This window comes from Coenobita brevimanus, chromosome 25, assembly GCF_032717465.1.
Source record: "Coenobita brevimanus isolate Jiangsu-jjx chromosome 25, ASM3271746v2, whole genome shotgun sequence".
NCBI lineage: Eukaryota > Metazoa > Arthropoda > Malacostraca > Decapoda > Coenobitidae > Coenobita > Coenobita brevimanus.
The window spans coordinates 10,257,129-10,280,470 of NC_136978.1; the positions used below are offsets into that span (position 1 = coordinate 10,257,129).

General features: G+C 41.6%; 1 protein-coding gene and 1 non-coding gene across 2 annotated transcripts in view; both read left to right on the forward strand.

Annotated features, from left to right (window-relative positions):
* Dscam1 (Down syndrome cell adhesion molecule 1) overlaps positions 1–23,342 on the forward strand; it is an 829,655-nt gene that overhangs the window by 569,704 nt on the left and 236,609 nt on the right. The gene's annotated exons all lie outside the window — the stretch shown is intronic.
* On the forward strand, positions 9,837–9,955 carry LOC145393942 (5S ribosomal RNA). Its single transcript, XR_013896293.1, has one exon. It is a non-coding gene; the product is annotated as a 5S ribosomal RNA (ribosomal RNA).

The window sequence follows — 23,342 nt, forward strand, 5'->3', positions numbered from 1 at the left end:
CTGGACAAACGTGAAAGTGTGCATGGAAAAGTTTGGAAGGAATGAGAGACTGTTTTTGATCGGTGATATGAATAGTAAAGTAGGGAACGTGAAGGTGGATGGAGTAGTTGGTACTGGGGTGTGCCTGCTGAAATAGATGGGAATGGCAGTGCATTAGTGGACATTTGTGCTGGGAGCGGGTTGGTGATAGCCAATACTGTCTTCAGGCATAAAATGATCCACAGGTATACATGGCGAGTGATGAGAAGGGGGGGTGGTGAACTGAATGAAAGGAAGGCGATGATTGATTGTGTGTGGATGAAAGGATGCGAAGATGTGTAATGGATGCAAGAGCTTGTAGGAGTCGGAGGAGTGGACTTTCTGACCACTACTTGGTGGTGGCCAGAATCAAGATCCAAATGAGATGGAGATATAGAAGAAGGGAAGGACGGGAAGAAGGAGTATTTGCAAGGAGAGTGGAAAGGTTCCAAGAGGATGAGAAAAAGGTAGAATATAAGAGAGAAGTGGAGGAACGACTGGCCAAATATGAACTGGAGCAGATGGGGGACGTGGAAGGTGTGTGCAGGATATTCACTGAAGAAATATGTGCAGCATTTAATGTGGTGTGTGGGATGAAGAGAAGACGGAGGGGGGTGCAAGGAACAGCATGGTGGAATGAAGAGGTGAGACAGGCTGTGGCACAAAAGAAGAAAGCATTAAATGAATGGATGAGAAATAGGGGCGTGGATGAAGCAGAGAGGCGGAAGAAAGAGTTATATGTAGAAAGGAAGAGAGAGGTGAAAAGATTAGTAAGAGAGAGTAAGAAAAGAGTGGATGAGGAATTTGGAAGGAATTTGAGTGTAAAGTGGAGGGACTGTAAGAAAATGTTCTGGATAGAGGTGAAGAGAGTAATACAAGGTGGAAATGAAGTTAGCAGGGGAGTGAAAGATAAAAATGGTAGATTACTAGTGGAGAAGGGAGAAAAAGGGAGCAGATGGAGAGATTTACGGAATTGTTGAACATAGAGGATGGAAGTAATGCGAGTATAAGTGGCTGGGGAATGGCTGGGAGAAGGAGGGAGGTGAGAATACAGGAAGAAATCAGTAGGATAGAAGTTGTGAAAGCAATGAAGAAAGTTAAATTGGGGAAAGCCCCAGGAATTGACAAAGTGTGTGGTGAAATGCTGAAGCATTGGGGAGAGGTAGCAGTAGAATGGATGTGGAAGATGTGCAGATTGGCCTGGGAGGAAGGTAGAGTCCCGGAGGATTGGAAGTCAGATATAATTATTCCCTTGTACAAAGGAAGAGGGGAAAAAGAAGAGTGTGGTAATCACAGGGGCATTTGTCTTCTTAGTATAATAGGAAAAGTGTATGGTAGGGTACTTATTGACAGAGTTAGAGAAAGAACAGAGGAATTAGTTGGACAAGAACAGGGAGGCTTTAGGAAGGGTAGAGGATGTGTAGATCAGATATTCATTCTTAGATCTTTAGTGGAAAAGTTTCTAGAGAAGGGAAAGAAGTTGTATGCGGCTTTCATGGATTTGGAGAAAGCATATGACAGGGTGGATAAACAAGGATTGTGGAAAGTATTAAGAATATATGGAGTAGATGGGAAGTTGCTGAATGCTGTGAAGAGTATGTATGATGGTGCTAAGGCTGCAGTGCGTGTGGATGGTGAACTGAGTGAATTTTTCTCATTGAAGGTTGGGTTGAAACAGGGATGTGTCATGTCTCCATGGTTGTTCAGTCTGTACATGGATGGGGTAGTAAAAGAGATACAAGGTAGGGTAACGGATATTGGAGTGGCCCTGGTGAGAGAGGATAGTGTTTGGAAACTCCCTGTACTGTTGTTTGCAGATGATACTGTGTTGTTGAGTAAAGACGAGGGAGAGCTGCAAGGCTTGGTGGATAAGTTTGGGAGAGTGTGTAAGAAACGGAATCTAAAGGTGAATGTAGGGAAGAGTAAAGTGATAGTCTTTGAGAGAGGTGAAGACAGTGAATGTACAGCGACGTTGGATAGTGAGGAATTGGAAAATGTGAGTACGTTTAAGTACTTGGGTAGTGTGATGAGTAAGGATGGAGGTTTGGAGGGTGAAGTGCTTGAAAGGGTACAGCAGGGAAGAAAGATTGCTGGTCCCTTGAAAGCAGTGATAAGAAACAGGGAAGTGAGCATGGAAGTGAAAAAGTTACTACATGACAGTATTGTGATACCAACTCTAACGTATGGAAGTGAAGCTTGGACGTTGTTGGAAGGACACAAGTCAGGAGTGACAGCAGTGGAAATGAGTTATTTAAGAGGAGCCTGTGGAGTCACATGGAGAGACAGGCTGACAAATGAGGATATAAAGGAGCGTTGTGGTGTGGATGTGGATGTGATAGGAAGCATTAGGAGGAATACACTGAGGTGGTTTGGCCATGTAGAGAGAATGGAGGGTGAAAGACTGGCAAGGAAAGTGTATGTGAGTGAGGTGGAGGGGGGGAGAGGGAGGGGGAGGCCAAGGATGAGATGGAGGGATGGGGTGGAGAGGTATATGAGAGAGGGGGGTGTGAGATGGGAGCTAGGTAGTGAAATGGCGGGGGACTGGGCGGCATGGAGGCGATTTGTTTGTGGCCACCCCAAACGTGATTGAGGCATCTGGCAATATATAGATAGATAGATGGGCTATCAGAAATGGGTAAAAGTACCAAGAGACTGTCACTAAATTATTTTATGGGTAATGAACAATCACAAAAGCGAGAGATCCAGGATAATTTGTCACTTGAAAAACACATTAACAAGATAGTTAGAGAGACGTATAATCTCTTGACTAACATAACAATAGCATTTTATTACATGGATGAGGAGATTATGAAAAAATTGATGGTGGCCATGATCTGCCCCAGGTTGGAATATGCGACAGTAGTGTGGTCCCCACATAAAAAGAAAGATATAAACAAATTTGAGAGAAGACAATACAAAGAACAGCAACCAAGATGGTACCTAGCTTGGCAGATCTGTCGTATAGGGAAAGGCTGGAAAGACTAGACCTGCCTTCTTTGGAAGAAAGAAGAGAGAGGAGTGACATGATTGTAATGTTCAGAGCCAGGATGGGAGTAGAAAAAATTGACAGAGAAGATCTGTTTGTATGGGATAGGAGAGTAACAAGAGGGCACAGAATTAAACTAAAAATGCCAAATTACTTGAAGGATATCAAGAAATATACATTTCCATATAGATGCATAGACCTGTGGCATAGCCTGGACAAAGAGATTGTCCAGTCTAAAAACTTAAACAAATTCAGTGCAAAATTTGACATCGAAACAAAGATGGGACCCCATTAGCATTGCTCATTTCCTGTATATCACAACTAGGTAATACACACACACACACATATAGATAAACTCGCACGCATGCATGCTGACATGCAAGCTTATGCACACAGGCATACACATGTGCAGAGAAGCACACACCCACTCATCCGTGTACATGCACTCTCTCTCTCTCTCTCTCTCTCTTTCTCTCTCTCTGCATGTGTGTGTGTGTGTGTGTGTGTGTGTGTGTGTGTGTGTGTCTATGTGTGTGGCAACAGACAGAGAGACAAAGACTGCAATAGAGACAGCAACAGATAAAGAGTTAGCATCACAGACAGGCAGTAACATTAAAAATGAGTGACAGACAAACCAATGTATATGCAGAGAAAGAGAGAGAGAGAGAGATGTGTGTGTGTGACAGACAAACCAATGTATATGCAGAGAAAGAGAGAGAGAGAGAGATGTGTGTGTGTCTTTGTCTGTGTCTGCACGTATGTGTATTTACCTAGTTGTGTTTACCTAGTTGTGGTATACAGGAAATGTGGTTTCGTGTAAGCCAAGAAACCATTTACAACGCTGGGTGGCAACCATATAACCAGCCCCATACGTGCTCCCTACGTGTCAACACGTGGGTTGGTGGAGGGTTAGTGCCCCTCCCTGTAAAACCAATAACTCAAAGTCAAATGGCCACCCCTTACAGGATTATGGTGTCTGGCAATAGATAGATAGATATAGTTACGCTCGTGGGGTCCCGTCTCTGATTCTTGATGAGTCAAATTTTGCACTGAACTCGTTTAAGTATTTAGACTGAATGATCTCTTTGTCCAGGCTATTCCACAGGTTTGTGCATCTATATGGAAAACTATATTACTTGATATCCTTCAAGCAACTTGGCTTTTTCAATTTCATTCTGTTTCCTCTTGTTACTCTCCCATCCCATACAAAGAGATCTTCTTTGTCAATTTTTCCTACTTCCATCCTGGCCTTGAACACTGTAATCATGTTGCCCCTCTCTCTCCTTTCTTCTAAGGAAGGCAGGTCTAGTTTTTCCAGTCATTCCTTGTATGACAGATCTGCCTGGCTAAGTACTATCTTGGTTTCTATTCTTTGTATTCTCTCGATGTTGTTTATATCTTTCTTTTTATGTGGGGACCACACTATTGACGCATATTCCAACCTGGGCCAGGTCATGGAATCATCTCATTCATGTAATGAAATGCTATTCTTATGTTAGTCAAGAGATTATACATCTCTTTATCTTCTAAACGTGTTTTTCAGATGACAAATTATCCTGGACCAGCACTCCCGAGTCCTTCTCTTGTCTCGCTTTTGTGATTAGTTCATTACCCATCAAATAATTCAGTGATGGTCTCTTGGTACTTTTACCCGTTTCCAATAGTTTACATTTTTTTGCATTGAATTTCATTTCCCACATCCAGCTCCAGTCATGAATCCTATCCAAGTCCTCCTTTATCATTTTACAGTTTTCTTGAGCTTCTACTCTCCTCATGATCTTCACATCGTCAGCAGACAGACTTACATAACTGTTCATTCCATCTACCATATTGTTTACTTAAATCAGGAACATTTCAGGCACTAACATCGAGCCCTGTGGGACTCCACTCGTTACTTGCCTGCATCCAGACATCCTGTCTTTTATTACTATTCTCATTTGTCAGTCTCTCAAGAAGTCTCTCATCCACCCTAAGAGGTTCCCGTCAGTCCTCCTATGTGTTCCAGTTTCCACATCAGTCGCTTGTAGGGTACCTTGTCAAAAGCTTTCTCCAAATCTGTATACTTACAATCCATCCAGCTATCTCTCTTCTGTAGTGTGTCCTTCACCCATGAGAAAAAGCTAATAAGTTGGAAACACACGACCTTCCACTTCTGAATCCAAACTGATTTTCTGCCGAAATGTCCATCTCCTCCAGATATTTTATCCATCTGTCTTTCAGGATACTCATGCAGTTTTGCAACCATGCTTGTCAGGGACACTGGTCATTAATTCAGAGGTTCTTCCTTGTTCTCTCTGTTATAAATTGGTACCACATTGGCCCTCTTCCATTCCCGAGACACTTTCCCTTCTTCCAGAGAACACACAATTAAATTGTGATTCTTATCTGCCATTTGTTCTCTGCACTCCTCTGGTGTCTAATTAGAGATCCCATCTGGTCCTTGGGCCCTCCTCATATCTTGAGTTTCCAGTAATTTGTATAATTCTTGCACTTCAACCTTTACATCTTTTAACACAACATTTCTAGTTACTCCCTTCTCCTCCACAAATTCACTTTCTCTAGTGAAGACTGATTGGAAGCATTTGATCATTATTTCAGCTTGCATAACTGCATCTTTATAGACATTTCCTTCTACTTTCAGCTTATTGATTCCTCCCTTTTGTTTCAGTTAGCCATTAACAGACCTGTAAAACAGTTTAGGTTCTTCCATACATTTGTCAGCTATACCTTTTTCAAAGTTCCATTCTTCCTCTCTGCATGTTCTTGTATATTCATTTCTAGTTCTTTTATATTTTTCCTTTTTTCTATCATTCAATTTGTTCCATGCCTTATCCTTTTCTTCTTTTTGCAATCATACACCTTTTGTTGAACCAGTCATTTTTCCAGTTCTCTTTCCCACTAGCTTTTGGCACATACTCTTACACACCGTATTATACAAGTCTAGAAAGATATTCCACTTCTTTATCTCCCTTGTTTCCCAGAATTCTCGCCAATCTATTTCTTCAAAAAATTTTCTCAATCCTATAGAGTTTGCTTTCCCAAAGTTGTATCTTCCATGCCTGTATAGTTCATCTCTTGTCTCTTCATTTCCTTCAATTGTTTTGAAGTCTATCACCACATGATCACTTTCTCCTATAGGACACAGATATTTCAGAGATTCAGTTGCATCAAGTTCTTTGGTTAGAATTAAATCTAGTCTTGCTGGTGTGTCATCCCCCTAAATCCTGTCTTTTCTTTGACCCACAGGGTCATTACATTGTCCATTGTTACATTTAATATGTATCCTGCCCTATGACTCTTCACTACTTCCTGAGTCCCACTCCTCCCAGTTTACCACTCTACAATTGAAGTCCCCCATCAGGATTATGTTGTTGCTTTTCTCAGTCACATTCTATAGGTATCTGGCCATGTCCAACATCTCCTAATATTCCTCCTCATTCCATGCCCTTGTCTTGGTGGGGCCATATGCTACTGTGATGTCTGTCTTGCCTTTTCCTCCAGTTTCTATTACCATATTTATCATTTCAGCCATACCTTCTCCCAGTTCCACACTATCCACATTTAGGCTGTTTTTCACTGCTGTCATCACTCCTCCTGTTTTTTCTTTTCTATCTCTTCTCCGTATTTTGTATTTCCCATCACCCATTTGGATTTCAATATTCCATCTCAGCATGGTCTCAACGAAGCACATGATATCTGGCTCATTTACCCTCAAGATATTGTGTTTCTATCCTTGCTGAGGTTAAACCATCCTCATTAGCATAATTATGCCACTTTCAGTCTTTTGCATTGTTTTTTATGTCCCTCTCTCCCTTTCTCCTTCAGTGTATTTACCTATTTGTATTTACCTATTTGTAGTATACAGGAATTGAGCAGTGCTCGTGTTGTCCTGTCTCCATATCCGCATTTATCAAGTCTACCTTTACACACATGAATGTTTTTCTCATGCACCACCTCTTTGTCTAAGTCGTTCCAAATATTTAAGTATTTACCTAGTATACCTAATTGTGATATACCCGGAATGTACTATGCACTTAGGTTTCCGTCGCTGTTTCTCAATAAGTCGAATTTAACTTTAAACTCGTTTAAGTTTTTAGACTGGATGATCTCTTTGTCCAGGCTAATCCATAAGTCTATACTTCTGTAAGGAAAGCTATATTTCTTGATATCCTTCAAGCAGCTTGACTTTTTCAGTTTCATTCCATGTCCTCTTGTTGCTTTCTTATCCCATACAAACAGATCCTCTTTGTCAATTTTATCTACTCCCACCATGGTCCTGAACACCGCAATCATGTCTCCCCGCTTTCTCCTTTCCTCTAACGAAGGCAAATCCAGTTTTTCCAGCCTCTCTCTGTATGACAGGTCTGTCAGACTGGGGACCATCTTGGTTGCTGTTCTTTGTATTCTCTCAATCTTGTTTATATCTTTCTTGTTGTGTGGGGACCACACTACTGCTGCATATTCTAACCTGGGGCGGATCATGGCCACTATCAATTTTTTCATCATTTCCTCATCCATATAATGAAATGCTACTCTTATGTTAGTCAAGAGCTTATAAGTCTCTCCAACTATCTTGTTAATGTGCTTTTCTGGTGACAAACTATCTTGGACCAGCACTCCCAAATCTTTCTCTTCTCTCCTTTTTGTAATTAATTCATTACCCAAAAAATAATTCAGTGATGGTCTCCTGGTACTTTTACCCATTTCCAATATTTTACATTTCTTTACATTAAATTTCATTTCCCACGTCCGGCTCCAATTGTGTATCCTATCCAAATCCTCCTGCAGTATTTTACAATCCTCCTCAACCTCTATCTTCCTCAAGATCTTTACATCATCAGCAAACAGACTTGCATAAGTGTTCACTCCATCTACCATATCATTTACGTAAATTAGGAACATTACTGGCGCCAACACTGAGTGTGTGTGTGTGTGTTTGTGTACAAAATCAACAGCAAGCCCAATGCATGGGGCCTGGGGTGGCTGTGTTTACGGTATTGTCGTTGTCTCAACGGTATAATGCATTAATTTCTTGCTGCAGCGTGTTGATGGTTATATATTTTTACAAGTCCTAGTGTTTTATGTTTGTGTAATAGTAATGTGGCCAAGAGTTTTAAGTATGAAGTCAGCTTGATATGCAACTGCCAGTTAAGAATGTCAGCTGGGAGGGTAGGGGTATACAGGAGGGTTGGGAGCTGGGGTAGAGGCGGGTGGAGCTTGTTTTGCCCACCCCCTCCCCTCTTCCCTGAGCAGAAATTAATGCTCATGAGTGTACATTATCAATACTGTATTGTATTTTGTGCCTGATTTTAATATTCTACTCATGGGTAATATTGTAAGAAAGTTTTTAGGATAGAGGGTCGAGATGGATAGTAAAACAATACCTGACTGGACGCTGAATATTGAGCCAATGGGGGGGGGGGGTACTATGCAATATCTGGCATTTTGCTTTAACCGGTGTAGGGTTTGGCTGGATAATTGAGAGTTTACTGTAGTTTTGTTCAGTGCATGGTCAGTTGGAAACAAATTCCCAGAACTCAGGCACTCATGGCTGCAGAACATTTCGCCATTGTAGCCATTATAGAATCAGGGATTCATAGTGATAGTAGGGATTATGTTGGGGAGTTTGAAATATCTAGTTACAAAATGTATCATAAAGACTACTACACAAGAAGGGGGTGGGATTATAATGAATATCAATGACAACTTAAATCCTTTTGTCTGTAAAATCAGGTCAGAGTGGACCACAAAATGGTAGGTATGGACCTGCATTTACCCAGTGCTGTGTATAAGTTAGTTCTTGTATTCAGGCCTCCATGTCAGCTTGCCAACAAGAATGGAGATATGTACAGAAAACTGAGCAGCACAGTTAGTGGTAAAACATCTGTAATTCTTTGTGGCATCTATTGTCACATAAACTGGGATCACAGAACAGCAGATGCTGAAGGTAGGCATCTTGTAGACTTTGATGACCAGATTATTTTGTTCCAGTGGATAAACAAACTAGCTAGAGGCTATAGCTTCCAAGACCTCGTATTCACTACAGAAGATAAAAATGTTACCAGCTTGTCTGTTGGTGAATCACTGGGAGGTACCGATAGTGACCACAACCTGTTCAGGTTCTCTACATGTTTGCTGTGAAAGATCGTCAGGACCTCATAAAAGAAAACTAGACTAGACAAGTATGGATGGTCTTTTAAAAGAGAACACAAGGGAAGATAAGTGACTTAGAAACATAAGTTTCTGAAATGGGAATTTTTAAAATGGGAAGTTATGAAAGCCTTGTGTCAAATAAAATATTATGGATATGAGACATCAGCATTAGCTGAGGAAGTAATGTTGGAAATTCAAGCAGTTGAGTATCTGCAGGCCAGTAATTGTAGTAAGAGATTTAGATGGAATGAGCAGCATTATGGTATATGCCAATTTTCAGTATACTGTATTCAAGCAGGAAGTATGCAGCATGGTATGATTGAATGACTGAAGAGACACATGCAGGTGTTAAGGACATGTGCACAGAATGCAAGAAGATAGAGTGACATTGACAGTGTATGAATATGAGTTAGGTAGTACTGTTAACAGTGAAAGACCATAAGATTTTTCTAAAAGTGTCTGTGCAAGGAAGACAAGTGACCGAGGGTATCAGTGATATGTGTAAAGATTGAAACCTCAAGATTTGCCATGGGCCCTTCGCAAGGGAGAGCATCCAGGAGGAAACAAATAAATAAATTATATATATATACAAGTATATATATATATATATATATAAGTATATATATATATATATATATATATACAGTATATATATATATGTACAGTATATATATATATGTACAACGGCCATACCACGTTGAGTACACCGCTTCCCGTCTGATCAGCGAAGTTAAGCAATGTTGGGTCTGGTTAGTACTTGGATGAGTGACCACCTGGGAACACCAGATGCTGTTGGCATAACGTTCTCCCTACGTGTCAAGTGGGGTTGGTGGAGGATTAGTGCCCCTCCCTGTAAAACAATTAACTCTAAGCCCTTGGCCACCCCGTTTGGGATACATGGAGTCTGGCAATGAATGAATATATATATATATATATATATATTATACATATGACACTTTCTGCATCAAACTGATGTCGATATGCTGTTTTGGTGAAAAAACAGAGAGACCTTAGGATCAGTCAACTGTTTTGTATTGTGTACATTCAATGTACTTGAAGGAAAACTTTTTTTTTTCTAATTTCATTGACACAGCATTAGTTTGGTAATGTTTGCTGGTTTTTACTCTTTGTTGACCCTGACAAATGGTGCAGTTTGTTTCATTTGCTGCTGAAAAGTGCAATATTTTGGTAATATCTAAAGAACACAAGTACTGTATTGTATTGTAAATTACATTAATTTGTTTCGTGTTAAGTGCAGTCAAATCTCTATTTGGAAAAGCGTTTTTTAAGCAAGAAGTTTGTACAGCATATGAAACTCAAATTATAGGAAATTCAGACTGGGCTTGAGGTTCTTTTCAACTCAGGCATTTGCAATCTTATAGGCACTACATCATGTATTAGAGATACATAAAGTATATTTTGAGCATCCTAATGCAGTATTGAACATAGAATAACCAGTAAGAAAATGTATGGCTTACATGATCCTCCCTTTATCAGTCATTTCATCTTTCATTAATACAAAACTTTTGCATTCAGCAAAAATATTGTCTGTCATGTACAAGATATTTTCAGGAAGTGTCTGGACTGATGTCAGTACACAAAGAGCATGGTACTTAAAAGTTTCTGAGTCTAGTTTCCTGCAGAGTAGTTCCCCTCTGCAGCTACTTATGTCACCCATCATTGTTGCCACTGTTGGAAGCAGTTTTTGGAATCATCTTTCAGGGTATTGTACATCATCCTTGTCAAAATGTATTAATTTTCCTTGGCAGCCTCAAATTGGTGTAATTTCAGAACGGTCTTGAGCTTTGAGAACAAAACACTGTTACAAGGAGGGAATATGGAGACTGTAGCAGTTGCGGTGTTCCATATTTACATAAAAGTTGCTATAAGATCCAAAAATGATGGAGTGGCAATTGGGTGCTGCACTATGACAGTGCACCTGTTCACACGTCACAACTCTGCAGCAGTTTTTGGTTAGAGGTGGAATACCACAGCTGCAGCAGCCTCTGTCTTCTCCAGATCTGGCTTCATGTACCACCCCTTGTGCTCCAAAGCTCAAGGAAGTTCTGAAACAACACTGATTTGATGCTGTCAGTAACAGTAAGCATGCTCTTGAGAGAACATTGTTGGATATCCCAAAAGAGGACTTTACAAACTGTTTCCAACAGCGACAGCAACAACGGTCGATGTATGTAACTGTAGAAGGGACCTTCTCTGAAAGCACCTGGACTCAAAAAGCTGTAAGAGCCATGCACCTCATGTGGTGACATCATTCTGGATACAGTACTTTTTGAACACACTTCATATACAGGCCATATCTGAAGCATCATAGCACTTTATTTGACGTTTGCTGTGGAAATAAAAGAATAATAGGAGATTTATTAACGCATCTCGTGAGACTTGAATGTATGGAACTACGATTAGTAAGTACTTTTTGTTTGAGAAGAAAAATGGTTATAAATCGTGGACCACAATATTGCAAAGTCATGCTACCCAAACCTCTGCAAGTGGAGATCTGTTTTTTTTAGATAGCTGTATATTTGTTGTGCTCACCTCACGGCCATTTGCCATGCAGTATTTTTTTCTCTTGGAAGTTGACATCTTTCCCACCTTTTAATTTGTCCATCAGTGACCCCAAAGATTCTGCCCTTCACATTCCGAGAAGATGTAGAAGCAGGACAGCTTGTGCAGGTATCATGTGCAGTCAGCCAAGGAGATGAGCCTATGACCTTGCAGTGGTACAAGGATGATATGCCTCTCATATCATCACCTGATTATAAAATCAGTAATGTAGATACCCAGCTCAGCATGCTCTTGCTGAAGAGAGTCAAAGGTCAACACAGGGGCAAATACACATGCCTGGCCATTAATCCTGTTGGCAGATCAGAATATTCAGCTCATCTTAATGTCAAGGGTATATATAAAAGTTACTGGGTATTGACATTGTGTGTATTGATTTCATTATTAGGTCATTTGTTAGATTAGAGACTGTTTGTGCATGTTTTTATAGTATATTGTTAGCAGGCATGCATTACTGTATCTAGAACTAGATTTGAACTTTTTTTTTTTTTTTTAGTTTTATTCTTTTGCCAAACCTACTCTTGAATCTCATGTATTGTTGTTAGATATAGTTCGGTAGTTGAAGAGTCAGTTTTTATACATGAGATGGTTTAGACAAACAGTTTGTTATCGTTTGCCTTCCATCAGCCGTGCCACACATTTTACCACTTGTCGTGCCCGAGGAAGTGGAAGAAGGTCAGCTCATTCAGATGTCTTGCACTGTCACAACGGGAGACAGTCCTATCACCATCTCCTGGTATAAGGACAACATGCCACTCTATTCATCGCCTGAGTTTTTGATCAGTAATGTTGATTCCAAGCTGTCCATACTTTTGCTAAGGAGTGTGACTGCAAGACACAGTGGAACTTACACTTGTCAGGCTTCCAATCCTGCTGGGACAGCCAAGTACTCAGCGAATCTTAACGTTAAGGGTAACTTGAGAGTGATGGTGGAATATGATTTTCTTGGTTTTGGGTTCAGTAGCACAAAGTTTATTGTTATTGATCCCCTTTATGTGAAGCCTTCCCCTACCCCTTGCATGTGCTACTCTTGTCAACGTTATCCTGGTGCTGGTGCATTCTTGATAAAAAGTCCTAGATAGCTGTACAAGTATGAGTAGACAAATGAATGATTAATCAAAGTTTTACTTTTCCTAAAAGGAATGTAATGATGTTCATAACATGGATTATATAGTCATTTCATTCAAATCTGTACTGATACTGGCAGGTTGGGGTGCCCACCATTCACTCACTTGATGGTATTACACTCATGACTTTGCATTGAGTGATAATCCAAATGGTTTCTTGTTGCCCAGGAACCTATTTACTACATTAGGTGTTAACAGTATAACATTATGGAAGCCTGGTGGCTTAGTGGCTCAAGGCCATCTCAGACCCAGAGCTACATTAGTCATATTACATAGTGTGTTCTGTGTCTTTGAATTGCAGCTGAGTTTATACATTAAGATGACTCATACCAGAAACTATGTACATATGTCACATATTGTAGCTTCTGGCATGAGTTACCCCACTGAACAAGCTCTGCTGCAGTTAACAGATACGTAGCACAAATATGTAGCATGGCTTGTGTAGGCTGTAGTGTGAGGAGGCCTTTAAGGTGCTCAAACCAAGTGTGCCCCAAAGTGTTTTGAATTTTTTCTCTCATTATAACACTCAGGTGAGCACCTAGTTACTGGTACTGTCTTAAATGTTTGGACCAAGCAGCCTAGACCCCAGACCTTTGTGTTCCTGATGGGGCAGTAAAGGAGTGGATGGTAGGTAGAGTGTACAGCAGACCTTCATATATGATGAACCAGTATGCAATGAATCGCTTATACAATAATGAAAATGTTTGGACCTTTTTTCAATTTATGATAGAATTTTCTCTTATACAGTGATTATGATCTTATACAAAGCTTTATTGGTCAGTGTACATTTGCCACATTAACTTATAAGATCTCCATGTTGCAGCTTTACAGTCATTTGCATTTGCACTTATCATTATTGGGTGTAATAGCATTAATGATGAAACAATAGTGTGGTGTTGGAGTTCAAACAGCAAGTGAAGTGTAGGGAAGTGAAATAACTACCAGTTTAGGTGGGTTGGAAACTTGGTCTTAGACTTTATTTGGTGGGTGACCCTTGGCCAAAACATATCCCTATTGAAACCATGTTATAATTAACTCAGTTCATGATAAATTGCTATGCAATGGATTTTTTTTAATTTTTAAATGAGGGCATGCTGTACTGTATTGATTTAATAAGTTTGTCTCATAGGTATGGGGTACTGTACAGTATACGGTTTGTCTCAGTCTATGCCTGGTGCTATATCCCAGTCATTTATCATTTTCAAATAGCTTCAGTATAAAGGAATACTAACCACCCAGCACTTGTGTTGCAAGTAGCCTTATATCTCCTGTGGCATTTAAAGGAGGAAGATTGTACTTAAATAGTCTTTTCCCCATTGATTCATGTTACCATTGATGGCAAAGAGCAGCCTTCGGATCTCTGTATGTGAGAAATTAAATTAGGTTGATAATGATGATGTTACTGTGCATCCAAAAAGACACTATACTGTTTACATACCTGTTCATTTGTTTACTTGATCCTGCAAGTGACAGTATAAGCACAGTTGAGATGCCAGTAATTTGTCGGACAGTCATAACTTCGTTTTGTTTCATTTCATGTATAACAGATCCAACATGCTTGCATGCGTTGGCCTTGGTCACCTAATGACAGCTCTCCCTGATGCTTGAGATTTGGAAGCCTCCCTGTTCAGTCCCTTATCCCTGAGGTCACACTCCATGACCTAATCCCAGGTCTTTTCGGTCTGCCTCTTGCGACCCTACTCGCAACATTAACATTTGTCAGTTTCTGCACCTAATTGTCATCCCTCATCCTCTTCACATGCCCAAACCATTTCAGTCAACTTCTCCTCATCACAACACTAATGCACTGCAGTCCTATCCTTCGTCTTAGCTCCCCCATTGTAAACCTAGTCCTCCCAGGCCTGACATTCAAGGACACACTGCACATCCACCTAATCAATGTCATTTCTGTACATTTGAGCCTGCGAATATCCTCTTCATTTACTGTTCAGGTCCCACCACCATACATCGTTACAATACGCTCCTAACACATGCTGCATACAAAGATCCCTTAGCACAGGAGGGGAGAGAAAAACAAAAAGAGGAAATAATTTACAACACTGGTTGGTAACTATGTAACCAACCCATATGTGTTCCCTACATGTCAACAGGTGGGTTGGTGGAGAGCTAGTGCCTCTCCCAGTAAAACAACTACTGGTGACATAAAGATAAGTGGTCACCCCTTACAGGATTGTGGCATCTGTTTGAAAATGAATAGATAGATATATTGTGCCTTCATTCTAAGAGGTCTTGATTTGTCTCTTTTCTTTAAGTATAGAAAATGGCAATGCTCAGTGCATGGGTTAGCCTTATTCTCTGATGGCTGCAGTCCTAAGCAGAAAATAATAATAATATGATGTGAAATAATTAAAACAGATTCATTTTGAAGTGGATTAAGTGCAGTACCTCTAAAGTACAGTACTTAATGGCCATTCACTTGTTGCAGTTCACACCTTTTCAGTCTGATTATGCATCCATATCCAAGTCTTTCTTAGAGACCATCTGTTTACTTCTTACATTCCTCTTCATAATACACTGATCATAATTTGTTCCTAGACACCCTGCTGATGTCTTTAACTTCCCCTTTTCATTCACCACCAGTGCCACATCATCGGCACACAAAAATACTTATGCTTCTGACTTCCATTCCTTCAGCATTAGAATTACTTTTTTATCCAGTGCTTTCACTCTACTATTGCTGAGGATCCCATACATGCACAAGTCAAGGAGCTAGTGTGCAACAGCAAATTAAATCTGCCCTGAAACAAGAGTTCTTACAGTGAGTGTATATCATTTTTATTTTTTTTTTCCTATATTTAGTTATATTTGGCTATTAAATCTGCAGAAAATCACAGAACTTACCTCTTCATTTGTATTGTAGCCAGAGTACTCCACTTTAGAGTAATGTAATAACTTTTTTTGGAAAATTTGGTATGTTTTGGAATACATTCCTGATTTATAATGAAGACATCCTGCACTTAGTTCACCTCTTTACCAGCCCCCTCAGTCAGTGTGCTAAGTCCCTTGTATGCTCCCTGAACTGCACTTCAGTAGTTTATTGGCCATAATATATATGCTGTCACAGTGCTTGTTAGGTCACTAGATCATAATGCCTTTTCCAAACAAGGACCTGGTGGTTTCCAGGTACAGCACTTGTTTGTAATTCTCCATGCAACAAAAGTCTGATCATGCACCTGACCCTTCATAAACTCATGTGTCCCTACCCTATACAGTACCTATCTTTATGTTTCCATTTTTCTCACATTTTGATCACAGACTTCTGTGTAGAAGCTTTCCTCATTATACGCCAAGGATGTACTACATAGTATCACAACTTTTTGCATGTAACTGGCACTGCAGTTTGGGAACTAACATACCAGCCTTTAGAGAGCAGTATGATTTTAATAGACAACCTTTCTGTTATCTCTTATGACCATAGTAGCAAAAAAAAAAAAAAAAAAAAAAAAAAAGCCTTCTTATAGCTAGGACTCGCCATAATAATGATAGTTCTTCTGCTCCACTCACTGCCATTGTATTCATCACATCATTTTTCATTTTGTTTCTGTCAGCTCTTATAAAATCAGTCACAATGTTATATTCAACTGATACATTTTCCATTATTCTGTCTTCCCATCTTTACTTGTGGATCATTTTGTACTGGGAGGAGGTATTTATAATATGAATCCTTCTTGCCGAGCAAACATCTGGCATTGCACAGAACAGTATTTCCTCTCTCATTTACACCAGGAACCCCCTTATACTTACATCATCCTATATGTCCTATCATTTCACTCTTTTCAATTGAGATTGCTGATCAGTACCACCTGGTTCTCGAACTTTCATATTCATATACCTCCTTCATCTGTTTGTCATCCAATTCATATACTCCTTTATATTCAGGCATAAATTTTCTTCTTATTATTCACATACCAGTACCACTTGCATCTCCCATCCTGTCCAAATGGTGCTGGAGAAGGAGGTCTTTATGTAGTGTCACTGATATAACCAAGCAGCCCTGATGCATGGTTATAGAGGCATCTCAGATCCTTCCCTACGTCCTAAAAGGAGGATTTTGGACTTAAAGGTAGCTTCAGCTCAGTCCACGTGATTTACATGCAAATGAGCCTGGGGCCACAACAGCAGCAACATTTGTATCCAGACATTCCTTGAGGTTCAGAATTTTCCTCTAGTCTTTCGCACTCAGTGTGCTATGCAAATGTATATACAGTAATCCCTCCAATATCTGATGTAATAGGGCCATAGGCAGGTCTGGATAGTGGTCCTGTCCGGGTATTGGGCCCCAGCTTATGGACTTGTACTTATGGACCCTAACTCAGAGAAACACCTATACAACCCCCTCTGGACATGCATAGCACCTATTTAAGACCCAAATCACACCAATAAGGCACATAAATGACAAATAAATGCAAAAGAAGCATAAAATGAGGGTTTAGAGGTAGGTTCATACAATATTAAACATTCTGGTTACTGGCTCCTGGACTGGTACTTATGGACCCTAACCTAGCCTAACTCAGAAAAACACCTTCCTACTGCACATGCATAGCTCCTAACACCCTATTCACACCAATAAAGGACATTAAAGAGTGAAATGAGGTGTTTGAGGTAAATATAGTATGGAAAAAAGTACAGTATGAAACATTCTGCCTACTTACAGCAAGTCCATGGCCATCTCAATGAATAACCACCTCCTCTCGGACTCTGACAGTAAGAAGGATTGCCTGAAGCACTTCCAGTACACTGTTCTTGAAGTCTTGCACTGAACTTAGTCAATCGCACTCAGAAGTCCGTTCTCTTCACAGTGCGCACTCTTGTCTAACTTATGCTCCATTGTAACTTACTAAGTGTTGCACTCTGCACTTTAACCACTCTTCTAACCATTTTCTAAAGCTAAAACAAACAAGTCTATTTACATTAAATTTTGTTCCAAATTAGTCTTTTCACTCACAACTGTAAATCCGTAACACAACACACTGTTTTTTTCACTGCACGACACTGTAAATTCCCGTGTGGTCTAGTGGAGAAGTTCTTGCTGTTTAATCACTGTCACAGTCCAAGAATATCACTGGCAGGTGACCTAGGGGTGCGTCGCTGGGTCGTGGTGATGGCGTACCCACTGCAGACGACTCTGAAGACAGACGCAAACTTACGTCGAGCGGTGACTCCACCGTGGCTGATGTGCTGGGCTGTGGCTCGGAGCATGAGGGCCTGTCTTGGGGAGGCAACGGAGTGGAGCCAGGGCTGGACACAGCAGGGTCACAGGCCTGAAAAAACTGTCAATCGTTGATTGACGCAAGGACCAACGATTCTGACGATTGATGATGCGCTGCCTGAAAGCACGCACTTCCTCCACAAGTCCCAAGGGCCCCATCTCCCTGTCGCAGTCCGGGTGTTCCAGGTAGTCAAGAACGAACTCTAGGTGTTCCTGGAGTGCGCTCAGCTTGGGGATGGCTGGAGTAGTGTCATGCTGAGAGGAGTCCGCATCATCTTCGCCGTCCTTGTCGGAATCTTCAAGCTCGGTACTGACACCTGCAGCTGAAGACGCGATCTCAATATCAGACAATGTCTGATACCCAAGATCGCCCTCGTCGTCATCCAACCACTCACGCACATCGTCCACATCAACATCGTCGCCATGCGTACGTAGCCGTGCATGGAAGTCATCCACGTCAAAGCCTAGAAAATCGTACTCCACATCCGTTCCGAGAAGCAGACGAGACCAACCATTTTCTAGAGTCTTGACAGGGACTTCCTTCCATGCACTGGCCCAGTTGTAGATTGCAGACTTGTAGCGGCGAAGGTTTTCCAAAGTCCACTGGCCTCGCGTGTACCGTCCCTCCCTGCGCTCATCCTCGTCCTCAAGAACAACCATCACCTCGTCCAGGAACTTCCGGCGGTATAGGCGCTTTGTTGCCACAATCACTCCTTGGTCCATTGGTTGGATGAGAGCAGTCGTATTAGGTGGCAGAAACATGCACCTAATCCGGCCATTCTCAGCCACCAAGTCCTTGTCGCACGGGTGGGCAGGTGCATTGTCGAGGAGAAGGAGGATCTTTGCCTGGTCGCGCGGGATTCCCAGTGTCTTCGTCAGGTAATTGATGACCTCCTTGACGAAGTGGCGGTGGAACCAGTCTTTGAAGATCTGGGCTGTAAACTATGCCTTCAAAGAATGGTACCAGACGACAGGAAGGACATCCATCACCCCACGAAGACACCGAGGCTGCTTTGCACGACCAACAATAATGGGCTTAAGCCGGTGCATGCCGTTAGGATTGGCACAACACAAAGCAGATAGCCGTTGCTTGGAGAGCTTGCGGCCAGGTACACGCTTCTCCGTCTCCTCGGCTAGAGTGTTCGTTGGCAGCAAGCGATAGAATAAACCAGTTTCGTCAGCATTGTAGACTTGACCGAGAGTGAGGCCCTCCCTGTCGATCAAGCCCTTCACCTTGTGCCGAAACTCGTCAACTCCATCCATGTTAGCGTCCAAACCTTCGCCATGAGCTTTACGGTTGATAAGGCCATGCCGTAACTTGAACGCGAAGAGCCAACCCTCGGATGCCTTGAAGTCTAGGATGTGGTGAAGCCTGGGGAACTTCTCAGCAGCAGCTTTCAGCTCCGTTCCACGTACCATCACACCAGCAGCACGTTGCTGTCGATACCAAATCAACGTGGAGCGGTCGATTTCAGCAAGCTTGGGAGTAAACATCACCTTCCTCTCCACGTTGCGTTTGCTTCTCGACGAGAGGTCAGCCATGTACTGCATGAGTTTGTCTCGGGATCTCTTGATATCGAACAAAGTAGATCAGGCCAGGTTGAACTCGCGGAGGATGCGGGAAGAAGACCACCCCGCATCTACTTTCTCCAATATCTCCCGTTTCTTCTTCAGAGTCAACACCACTCTCTTCCTCTTCTCAGGCGTCAGGGCCATCATCACACACACTAATAAGAGGCCCGAGAGCAGCAGGAGTGCCTGCAGCAGGTAAGGAACTGTCACAAAAGCGAGCACGTGGGCAGCCATGACGACGAGCGTGCACGTGCGATGAGAGACAGGCAGAAAGTGGGGAGGATGCAGCGGCGCTCTATCGGACGTCAGAGGAATGACGCGCCACAACAAAGCTGTCCCGCGCCGCTCGTGGCAGGTTCAAATTACGGGCGGGAAAAATTAGTTTTTTTTTTTTTTTTTTTTCTAATTTTTTGCAGTTTTCAGACCATTTTGGGAATGTTGGATCCCGGGACGATTATGTCCGGTTAGTGGGGATGTTCGGATATTGGGCGTTCAGATATTAGAGGGATTACTGTATACTGTAGGTGTTCCTCCCATAACGCGGGTATTTGCTTCTGCACTGACCTCGTGTTAGGCAAACATCGCATTTGAGGGACTCTTGAAAACCCCTATTTCCTTCCAAATCCCTGCCCAAAGTCCACTTTTTCCCCCCTTGTGGTGCAAAATGTTTTTATACCTCCCAGTTTAAACCTCTGAAAAGCATTAATATGGTTATAAAAATTACATTAAGTAAATAGTACTTTTTTATTTACACTACGTTATGTGAGGGGAAGAGCAGACACATGTTGCCAGAGATGAGGTAGAGGGAGAACATGAGGCAAGCTGAGGAGGATTGTATGGGTAGGAGTGAGCCAAGAGGGGAATGCGGGAGGCGGGAGGGAGGTAAGGGGGTCCTGATTGGTTGGGTGGCTGGGACAGCGAGAAAGGCAAAGCGCGATTGGCAGACGATGACATTAAGTATTGTGAAGTTGCGCGACTCATACCGCGTCACAGCCTGCCTGGTTCAAATTACCGTGTTACACTAACAGTTCCCGTGTTAGAATGTTTATTTTCTTTAGCAAAATCATGCCTCATTAGAGCAGTATCGCACCACAGCAAACCACGGTGAGGGAGGAACACCTGTACAGTAATTACGTTTTTGAGGGAAGAATTTTGTGTTCTTTCTGTTTCTTCATGTTCTCATTCATGTTAACAGCAGTCAGTGCTATGCCCTTGGAACTTTATTTCTGGGTTGATTGGCCTGAAGCTTACCATGCAAGGATCTGGGCTTGGCATCTGGAGACTCCTTTCTCAGATGTTTTATTTAGGCCTTTCAAACTTACATGGTAGTCCATAAAGTGTAAAAATGGGAACAGAATCACCAAAAGATGGGTGCAGAACCACCAGACACCCAAGCAACCATCCTAATAAAGACATATTATGTTCTGTCCGGTCTCAAGCGCAGTTACAGTGTGGAGTGAGTTCATTTCAAATGTGCCCTGTAGCCTGTTATATATGTATGAGAAAAAACGAATCTTGTGTTTGGCCTGCGTGAGAATAATACTTCATACCAGAAGCAAACTTCAGAAAATGTTTTGCAGTTTCTCACAAGTGTTGCCCATCTAATGTTAACAGCATTCATATTCCTACATTCATCCTTACTTACAACTGGAGTCCTTCTTCATCCATATTTTAATTACTGTAAATCATTAATTTTGTCACCACTGACTTCTATTGACTTTTCATCTTTTCTTTCTTCAGGCCACTACCTTTACATTTTTTCACATAAACACAACATTTCCAATGCTTGTCTAACAAACTTGTTACAGTACATAACCAACGTAGCATCAGCTGTCATCTTCGCTGGATCTTTCTCCCGTACAGTATCATGCCAGTAATTTCCACATAAATTTCAAGCACCCGTCTTGGCCAAGTCCAGTTTGCACTTATTTATCATTGCTTGGTCAAGCTAGATATGTGGCTTTGTAACATTAGTAGTTGCTTGAGATTGTTAATTCTGCCAGGGCTTAATGAAACAATTTTGTCCACTGTTAGACTAGGTGTACAAGCAGAAAATGAGTTGCACTAGACTTGCTAGTCTTTTGAGCCTTTGTTTCAAGGAATTCTCTCAGTCGCAGTGGATAAGTGGTCAGCATTGCTGATTGTGAAGCTGCTGGCCTGTTCATGTCAGGGTTCAAATTCTGGTGCAGGCAGCTGGCATCACTCAGCTCAGGGTGCCATCTACCCTTTGTAGGTTGGTAGGTAAAATAAGTATCTAGGGTAACACCTGGGGAAGGAAACTGTGGTAACCTGGATGATTCAGTGGCCTTGTTTCCAGGGATATTGGGTGAATAACTCACCACAGGCTATGTTACAGAGAGGAGCACCACAGCTAAGTGCCTCATAGCATCAGCCCCCACTGTTACCATACCTTACCTTACCTTCTCAGTTGACAAAGTCCTCTGTTGTGTGAAATGTGAATAAAATTTCCAAATGCAGCAGCAGCAGTGATTGGGTTAATCTGCATGTGAGTCACAAACACAACTCTATAATACAACCAGCTTTGAACCCCCCACCAGTTAATGTCACTAGCAGTATTATTTATGTATATAAAAGGAAGTTTCTAAAATGTTTAAAGTACAGTACAGCATGTCTTTCAAAGGTGGAGGTTCTCACCATAATATGCCATAGTACTTACCAAGTGCTTCATTATATTTGGAATATAATGGAATAAAATTTTGTTCCATTATTTCACAATTCATTCCAAACAAGTTGTGTATAACATTCATAGTGGTTTGATTCTAGTACTGTATGAGTGTTTCATAGCTGAGACTTGTCAGCGTGAACATTTGGGGAGGCAGTTGTGTTTGTGCATGGACATTTTAATAATGTACCAGTGACACTACAGAAAGTTGAAAGTGAGTGTCATTTGTTGTTGTTGTTGCTTAAACCCAATATGTCTGACCAAGCAGACCTGTTGACCACGGGTAGGCAACTAGCTCTGTGGAGCCATCCAACTGGTACAGTACAGTACAATCACTGTTTGGGGATCTGGCACCCCCATATAGTAGACAAACTCACCCAGGTTGGATCAGGGTCCTTCCCACGGCATAATGTGGGGAAATACGAGGTTTGGCTCCCAGGTGGATGCCACAGCTTCTCTGTCCAGAATGCACAGTGCCATGACATGTAGGCTCCTCATCAGTGTCAGAGGGTGTCTTTAGTCATGCAGAATGATATACTGCATTACAGTAGCCCCTCGCTATGATGAACTATTTGGGAGGAAGCCTAATCCAGTAAAGCCAATACTCCGTTATATTTGATCGTCCCCTCCCCTCCCCGAAGTAGGATTTCAAGCACATATTGGAAAATAAATGAGTAAATTGCTTACTCTAGTACTAAAAATGAGAACTGTATTGTATACTAACAGTACATAATTTTATATCCGCATCATAGCAATTCCTCATGACTTGTACAGTATTACTATAGTCTGTTATTGTCATTCAGTAATCATGGTGGGAAGAGGGCAATGGTAGGAGATACATGCATTGTACACTGTACCTGTATAGATGGATATACACTTCTCACATTCTCACTCTTCTTATATGCTGTAGATTGAGTTAACTGTCATTCATTGCCATTATCGACAAAGATGGTTTCTGGTGGCTTTGGTGTCACATCTGGTATAGGGAGTCCC